Below are 9719 nucleotides of genomic sequence, written 5' to 3' on the forward strand. Positions count from 1 at the left end.
GAGAAGGGGGGAATCGAGTGGGCAGAGCGAAGCAGTACACGTTGCTCGAAGGCTGGTAACTGAAGTTGCTCTCCTCCCCTCCAAGCAATACCGTTCCCTCTCGCGTGTTCATTGGTGGAGCCGTGTTGCGTCACTACTTGCGCAGAGACTTGGTTTCGTTCCCTTGCTCCAGAGATAGCCTGGACAGGGTATATCCAGCTCGACTTACGACGGACGATTGTCACGTGACTGCGACAACCAATCAGCTGCTTCTATCGAAGACACCAGGAATAGCAACGTCGCTCCAAAGTGTTCTCGTATCTGCCTGCGCGGCTATGGTCCGTCGTACGTGGTTGCTTAAGTCCGTGCCGTATCATCCAATAAAATACCCTTTATCCGGCCCCGTATAATGCTTGATTAAAGACAAATCACATATTCAAGCACAAGTATTACAATGTAATTCCGAAATTCGTTTTGCACAGATCCAAATATTGTTCATATGCGAAGAAACGAAAATCCTCTCTATTCTTCGTCGTTCTGGTCACTTCAGTATCTCTTTGGTGCCGCCTTTGGAGTCCCTCCACTTATTTAGCACCCTGTCAACTGCCTTCTCGGTGAAGCCCATCCAGTTACACAGTTTCTGTTCAACGGTGGTCCGGTCCAGACAGTTACGTTAGGCTTACCTTACAAAATATGAGAGAGAAAAGTATTAGAAATACAGTAGGCCTACATTGTACTGCAATTAATGTGGAAAATAAGGAGAAGAAAAGCGAGTTTAGTTTATACAAGGACTTTAATCATCATCGATCATCATCATCATTATTATTATTATTATCGTCATTATTATCATCATTATTACAAAAAATTTTTAAGAAAGTTTAGGTCATTTTCCTCAGAGTTGGGTTCGGTCAATGTAACGGCTGGTGTAAAAAATATGCATTTTCTTAAATTTTAATTCTTTTTACAGCTGAATTTGATATTTGGACGTATGTTGTCTTCCACCTTCATGAATTGATAATTATAATTAATTCATTATAATCAAGAAGCTATAGAAGAACTTAGAAATATAATTTATCTTACAAAATAAAATTGATGTTCATTTTGCCGATGAAAGCTACTGTATACGTATGTAACCTTCAAGAAATAATACATATTTATAAGCGAAGTAACGTTATCGAAATTGTAATTACATGAATAAAATTCACCACTCACCTGACGATCAGTTTCTACCAGGATATAATACCTTCCTGTCTTCTCATTTTGAGTAGTTCTAAACGTTCTCACAAGAGGGAACGCCAGATAAAGGAAATTCCAAGTAGCTACGCTTAGAGACATTCACTAAATATAATTTCATAATATAAAACCTACACACGTATTAAACTCTGCTACAAATTTTTCAGATTCCGAAATGTTGTACGAGTAATACACTAATACAAATTTGACCTATAACGGTGCACACAGAATTATAAAAATATGTCTATATTTTATATATACATAAGTCTCAACTACAAATTCAATGCTTCCAGTCTGGTGTTATATTTCATGTCTTTAAGTGGCTCCTTTATGTCTTAAAACGAAATATCAAAATTTCTCAGTAGCTTTCCACGTTAATACTCTCTGAATTTTCATGTATCGAAGAGCATGTCTCCAGCAAGTATTCACAATACCGCTTGATATTTTCATTCAATAATTGAATTCCATATATAGAACCACACTCTCTATAAGACGTAATGTAATCACTGTAACTACGATACTATAGGATTAACACAAGTCACAAGTTATTTACAAACAATAGATGGCAGCATCTGTAAATTAATTAAATTATGTAATACACCATTAATATTTAACATTTTTTTAGAAATTTGCAAGAATTAATAGGATATATTTATTTGGAAGAAGATTTTTCTTATTAACAGCTAAGTATTATTGGCATATATGTACATAATTAGATGAAAATTCAAACTACCTTGCAAAGAAATTGTCGAAATTGCTATTAGGAGGACAAATTTGCTTATGCTGTGTCTGTCAATACAACTCACGATCGTGGGTTGCCCTCACTCTTTTTGAAAAGTACAATTTGGGCCCAGGTTGTACTTGACTAGAAAAATTCAACACGGTTTTATGATTTATGTTCAATTTCGAATACCTTTGTCGTAATATTGAGAATTTTTTTTTCTACATAACTGTTTATATCACAAACAGGTTACATAAGGGATACCGCAGGTGAAGAGGCTATACCAGACTTCATTACCAATAGTAAATTTTGCATAATTAAAGCAATGTACGCTATATCTCAAATAGCTCCAACTATATACAATGGTGTTCGATGGGAACAAAAGGATCAGAGGTTGAATATCGCTTGTTCAAGAGCATTGTGACTCCATTTCGTAAGCAGCCAAGTAGGTATCCAACAGGGAATAAACCGGCTGATTTGGCAACAACATCGCTCATTATAATATGCAAATTAAATTCCTTCAATTTTGTTAGACTTGTTTGGCACGTGGATACATAGTAGTGACATGTTAAAAGTTGATGTGACTGATGAAATGATCTGGAGTTGCGTGAAGACACTGTTCATGTATAATGTTGAGATATTTTATTTTGGTTTTGAGAAGAAATTGGAGCCAAATAAATGAAAGTAATTCTGGAGAAACAAGCACGCGTAGAGAAATAATTAGGCCTAATACACACTGAAAAGTGGAGAAACATTCAATTACCTACAAGAGGAGCTTTAAATGATGGTTGTAGCATCGGTATTGGTAGAGTACGATAAATATTCTATATGTATTGCAATAAATAAACGAGAGTCAAGTTTAGAACAGTGTTAAATATTTAGAAAAGCAAGTTGTGATATAGCAAGAGACTCGTAAGCATATTTATTTCATTGATGCATCACATTAGGATGGCAACATTTTCTGTCATATACAGAAATTGAATACGATAACATTATTTTTTACGGACAATAAATTTAACGAAATTAACCGAAAGTTGTATGTAAATGTGTTTTGGGTTCATAATGTTAAGAAATAATATTATTTTATCACAATGTACACTCAAACTAAAATTCGTCCGGACTGAAATATCTTGCCATGTGAGCGAATTGGGGCGTTCATAAAAACACCCTCGGACTGTTACCCTCCCCTCCCCCCCCCCCAGCATTCTACCACCATTCGGAGTACCGTGTGAGAATTGTTTCTAGTCAAGTACTTGAAAGATCGAAGTGCGTCCAATGAGCTCCCACGGGGATCTAACCCCGGATCTCCTGATTACCAGGATGTAGGAGTAACCTCTCGGCTACCAAGGAGCTCCAGACGACGCAAAAATCATCCGAAGTTGTCTCTCTTCTCAGTCTTCTTCCACGAGTAGCCTCACACGTCGTGTTTAATATGTTTTCACGTGAGCCTCAGACATCGTGAATGCATACCCTCATAGCAGATCTTCCTTCCTCACTGCAGACGGTGCGGAGTAGAATTTAGTCCAACAACTAGCCTCGTAAGTTGCAGACATCAGAGTGTTGTGCGCCCTTCTCTATTGCTCTCAATTTAATATATTTATTTCATACAAGCATAATTATAGTAAGATTGGTACACTTAATGTTTACTATAGCTCTTTTCAGTTCTTACGTCGTCCGCTCTAGAAGCTGGCAGGGGGAGTGGGGGGCGGGGAACATGCCGCTGACCAACCAGAGAACAGACCACCTAGCGGTGGAGCCGAGAGTTAGGCAGTTGCGGGAGGAAGCTGCAGCGCTAACTTCGTTCTGCACGTTGCTGTGTTGCCAATTCACCGCGTTACTGATGGTCTTTTGCCCCAGTGTTGATTCCTGTTTGTTATGAGCGGAATGTAGGAATAACATACGTGGGAGTAATTGTTGTCGCGTCGTGTATTGCCTAACTGCATTGTTTCTTCGATAAACGTGTATGTGGCATGTGATGTGACGTTTATTTGTACTCTCGCTGTTCCATTGGGAGCAGTAAGTATAGTACGATGGCGAACAGAAAGGAGGTAGTTCGTAGCCAAGGCAGGAAAATAATCAGTAGGGTTCATGGATATTTTCAAAAGGAAGCAGAAAACAGTGGTCCCTTGGTAAGTGTGCACAAAGTGCAACAGAGAGTGTTGGAAGCTTTTGGAGTGAGTACGCGAACTGTGCAGCGTATTGTTAGGGAAGGCAAAGACAGTCTTGAGGCGTCGGGTTCCACGTCATTTGAATCACCGCGCAAACGAATCAAAAGGAACAGTATCACAAAGGCAATCGACGGTTGCGATAAAGATATAACAAGAAGAATTATCCTCGGGTATTATGTAAAGGGTGAATATCCAACACTGAACAAGTTTTCGTTGATTTGCATACACAAATAAGCTGTCAGTGGGGAGTTTCGTCTTTGTGGAGGATACTGAAGTATATGGGGTTCAAGTACAAAAAGAGCAATGACGGTAGACGATTTCTAATAAGGAACCTTTGCCCTATATAGGAATTTCATTTAGATGAAACGTACATACATCAGAATTACGCTCCAACGAAAATCTGGCAAAATAAAGAGGGTACAGGGGGTTTAAAAGTGCCCGTGGGTAAAGGTGGGCGCACTATTGTTTGTCACGTAGGTTCCAGTCACACTGGTTTTCTACAGGAATGTAAATTAGTTTTCAGTGGTTTTTGCAGTTTTTAGATGCGCTTGACGAAAGGAACATCAAAGACGCAGTGATTGTAATGGACAATGCTAGCTACCATTCGGTACAGTTGGAAAGAATTCCTACAACGTATACCCTTGATATCATACACTTATCGGTATTCTACTGACCACAAGATGGGGATAATACGCATTCTCAGGCCATACGCGAACAATGGGACGTCTGTATTTCATAGTTCTTTCGATTTCAACTTGCCTTTCCCGCTACTCTGGCAACGCTGCAGTCTCTCTCTCTAACCGGCCTGTCTCGTTGCCCTGGATAGGTCGTTTTCCCGCTCTCCACTTCCCCTGCCAGCTTCTAGAGCGTACCTTTTACTTACGAATAAACCTATACCTAGAGTACCTGTCGTCAGATGAAGAAAAGTCGAAGTTTGAGAAAGTGTTGCGTCGAAAGCACCAGAGGTTGTCAGTTTGCTGCTTCATTGGTCGATTTGGTGCACCGATCAAGGAAATCCTTGAATCCTAAACAAGACATTTGGTGCTTATTATATTCCTGTATAAATTTCCGTATTATTTTGCGTATAACAGTTCACAGTTGCGACGATTTGTACGTATTATAAAGATATTAATTTTGAAGGTTTCCTAGAAGTGCTAGATGATAACAGTATGGAAAGCTGATAGGTAACCTTCATCTTAAGGGCCTAGTGTAATCTAGGATTCATTTTGATATAAACAGGATGTACATAAAATAATAAATAAGTTTTAAATTTCTTTAGTTTGTATTACCTGCAGTGTAAATTAATAAGCCCTAAATAGACTGAGGCGACACGGTATAAGGAAACGGTTCGTTCCGAGCGACAAGAGAAACGTGTAGCTTGTCGTATATATACGATTCGAAATGTTGCGTTGAATACTGACGGTTTGTTTCCAAGCGACACGTGTCGATTGTCGCCTGTCAGGTGTTGCTTGTTACTTCCCTCAGAAGTTGTCAACACGGTGTCACGTACAGAATGATGAAACAACTTTTGTGCAGAACTTTAAATTTCCTCATCTGCTCTTTCGTGTACGAGAATAACAAATGCTTAAGATTGCAGATATAAGGACATAAGGACCACTTATATTCCTCTTATAGTAGCTACTCTTTTCGTTTTACGCTGTGTACTATTAATACATGTTACCATTATATTATGGGTCACCTCGATGTCCGAACACATTTTAGAGTGCTGGACAAACGATCTCGGGACCAACGGCGACAGTTCTGTGCATTGGTGTTGCTTAGTGAGTGTTCCTTCGTCGATTAATCTAATCATTCAACATTGCGATTAGCCTAAAGAAGCAGAAAAACCACATAAGTATATTTTCTTTTGTTTGTGGCCCATATTACGAGGGTCACTATTTATATTTTGAGCCTTGGCAACACTGATTGAAGTTAGGCGCGATTTGACGTTTGCACGGAATCGTCTGGCATTATTGACCATAACGTACTTCAAATGTTTTGTCAATAGCTTCATTTGTGTTGTTTATGTTGCCTTGGAGATTGCGCGACAACAATAAATTTGAATTAACTCGTGAACATTTTCGTGCGATGATTTGTTACGAATTTCGACGTGGATTATCAAGACAAGAGTGCATCTATCAACTTACTTCCACATTTGGCGATGAAGCCCCATCCTTTGCCACTGTGAAACGCTGGTATAACGAATTTAATCGTGGCCGCCATTCTTTCACCGACGAGATTCGCGAAGGTCGTCCAAAATCAGTTGTTGTTCAAGAAAACATTGATGCTGTGCAAAACCTAATACTGCAAGATCGTCGTGTGACATACTGTGATATTGAGGCAACCATAGGCATTAGTTCCACCAGCATATATAAAATATTACATGATCATTTAGCTGTGAGAAAGGTATGTTCTCGTTGGATCCCACACAATTTGACAAAAACTCAAAAAGACGCTGGCGTCAATTGGTGCAAACAAATGCTCAATAAATACAATCGTGGTGCTTCAAAAGACGTATATAAGATTGTAACAGGTGACGAATCATGGATATATGCATTTGAGCCGGAACCTAAACAGCAGTCGACTGTATGGGTGTTTCAAGATGAACCCAATCCAACAAAAGTTGTTCGCGCTCGAAGCACATCGAAACAAATGGTCGCCTGTTTTTTCGGGAAAACTGGTCATGTGGCAACTGTGCCTTTAGAGGAACGTAGAACGGTCAACTCTGAATGGTACACAACAATTTGTTTGCCAGAGGTCTTCGGTCAAATATGGAAAACCAACAAACGCCGTCGGATCATTCTTCATCAAGACAATGCCAGCTGTCACACATCTCGTCTAACAACCGACTTTATGAACAGTCAAAAAATCGAATTGATTTTGTCATCCGCCATACAGTCCTGATTTGGCACCCAATGACTTCTTCTTGTTCCCGAATGTCAAGAATAAATTGCGTGGACATCGATTTTCGTCGGCGGAAGACGCCATTGATGCGTTCAAAAACCATATTATAGAGGTGTCTCAAGAAGATTGGAAAAACTGCTTTGACAAATGGTTCGAACGAATGCAAAAGTGTATTGACCATAAAGGAGAATACTTCGAAAAACAATAAAGCAGTTTTCAATGCCAAATTCCTGTTTTTTCATTGTTAGGTTCAAAATATAAATAGTGACCCTCGTATAACCGTTTTATTCTATTTAGGTTTAAATTTTTCTTAGTCGTTGAATTGGTTTACTAATATTCACGTTAGTTCTCACAAATAAGTTTTGTGAAAGGAAACTGCTTTATTTGCATAAGGTTATTTTTTTAAAAAAAATTCAGTTTTGTGAACTTAATAGCTGGAAATAATTTCATGTCTTTCCCCAGATTTTCCTACTTGATAATTAATGATTCTTTAAAATTTGATCTTGACGTGTATCGACCACATTTCTTAAAATTAAAAAAAAAAATAGAAATTAAAATAATAAAGTGCTCCCCTGTGCATTGCACCACTCCATGCAGGCGTAAAAGGGGGTGTTGTGGGGTTAGGGCCTCACACTTCCTTGATCTCAGCCGAGCTGGGAGTGATGTGATCAGAACCACGCCCCTGGCCGCCTTTACCCGCCAGAGTTCCCTCGAGGTACCCACTTTATACGACGCTGGGTTGGCGCCGGAGCCGCTTGAACAGGTTGAAAAAGTTCAGGTTCTCCACGTTAAGGGTATTTGATTTTATTTACCTTATTTTTAGCAAGTGAGAAAAACAGCATATCCGCCTTTTAGAATAATAATTTCCGTGTTTTAAACAAAAAACATTGCAATATTGCAGGTCTTCTAGTTGCTTAACCTAAGCCAAGAAAAAATAGTGTCATAAAGTGACGTGTTTACACAAACACCTGCAGATCCAAGCGTCAGGGTTAGCATAGTACCAGAAAATCACTTGTAACGTCCTCATACAGTGCCCGAATTACTTGGTCAATTAAGAAACGAAGTTAAAGTGGTTATGTTATAATAGTAATGAACAAAATACGAATTAGAAATGTAAAAGAATATAAGTTTAAAAACTGGAGACAGCAAAAATCTAATTCGGATCATGAATGCTAATTTCCTATTTAAAAATGCACTTTAAAATAACAGTATGTAGTTGAAATCTGCATTTCTTCTCAGCAAGTGTCACCAAAGTGAGGTCTCGTAACTGACCTGCCCTCTATTGGGTTTTGCTGGAAGCTACCATACAACTAAGTGTTGGCGTATTTACCTGCCGTGACATTTCCTTCAAGATTATGGAAATAGAACCAAAAATTGTTCACCTTAACTTAACTGTCATTTGAAGCTCGCGTGAAAATTCTTCTGATGGAGAGATTTCCTTTGAAAAAAGCAGAACACGCAATGTTTAAATTGCGTGCGTGCTCTACACAGACATATCACGATAGGTTAATAATAAATTAAATTACAGAGATTTGAAGAATACTCACAGACTAACACAAATGAATAGCCGAAACATAAGATTAAGGTGATATTGCGCCATCTAGGAATGAAGTGTCCATTCCGGAATCCCTTGATCCAACCTCGTTGAATGTAACAGGAAATAAGTAAAATTGTTAACATTAGATAAAAATGCCTTGGCAATACGGAGAGAAAGCACTTTTATTAAATATTTCTAGTTTGGATGTGATATATTAAAGAGAGAGAGAGAGCGTGTGTGTTTTTCCCTCATGGGAAAAGAAATAACAGCCAGAGTGGGTATTCAGGAATTTCCCCTCACGCCTCCTTGAGATATCATTCTGGTTTTACTTAAATTTGATGCAACTGCATACCGTGTTGCATTTGACTAAGTTTTGCAGTCTACGCAATTCACGATTCCATCATGCACTACTTTAGAAAAAAATAGCATTAAAAATACAACAGGACATTACTAAAGTTAAATGTATACCAGTCACACTACTAAGAGTTTCTAAGTTTTAAAAAAATGTACTTTTTAGGTAGAGGGCATTTTTTGACCTCCTCTATAATATACATAACTGACTGCATAGTCTCACGAACTGATAAATTAGAAAAACTGGAAAAATTTTCAGTCTTCCTTTGTGTTCTGAGAAAGGGGGAGAAGGCGGGTAATGTTTCCATATGTTTAAAAAAACTTACCTTTGTTAGTTGCTCTTTCGATGCTCGAAGTGTCAATCATGTTCTAACTAGACAATATTGCATTATATAGTATGTCGAGTGAGAATTCGTAACGTTGTGACTTCTTTTGCCGAGATTAATTCATCAGCCATAAGCCATTGTTACCAAGGATGCTGTAGAATATGAAATAATTGTTTCCCTACATTGTTGTAGTACAAATTTACTATGCTTTATTTTAGGATAGTAATTGGAAACAATGCCAATATGGTCATCTACGTTTCGTCTGTGAAAACTATGAATATCTGAGAAACTATTTGCGATATAGCTAATATATTTAGTGTGTTGTAAGGTTGCTAACTCCATATTCCCGTTTGTCTAGGCCTGAGACACAGCAATTTATTCAAAGGAACATGTCGAAAATTTTCTTACTTGAAGGAGACACATCAAGTGCTAGTTTCGCGTGAGATCAATTATTTCGATCAACGTGCCCGCCTATGACAGTAAGTCAAAAATCAACTAAA

General features: G+C 38.3%; 1 long non-coding RNA gene across 1 annotated transcript; it reads right to left on the minus strand.

Annotated features, from left to right (window-relative positions):
- Positions 1-468: 468 nt before the first annotated feature.
- On the minus strand, positions 469-8654 carry LOC145988384 (uncharacterized). Its single transcript, XR_014441748.1, has 3 exons — positions 8553-8654; positions 5008-5126; positions 469-662 (listed from the first exon to the last, which is right to left on the minus strand). It is a non-coding gene; the product is annotated as an uncharacterized LOC145988384 (long non-coding RNA).
- Between the last annotated feature and the right edge of the window lie 1065 nt (positions 8655-9719).

The sequence above is a fragment of the Lepisma saccharinum genome, chromosome 5 (assembly GCF_977018435.1).
Source record: "Lepisma saccharinum chromosome 5, izLepSacc3.1, whole genome shotgun sequence".
Taxonomy (NCBI): Eukaryota; Metazoa; Arthropoda; class Insecta; order Zygentoma; family Lepismatidae; genus Lepisma; species Lepisma saccharinum.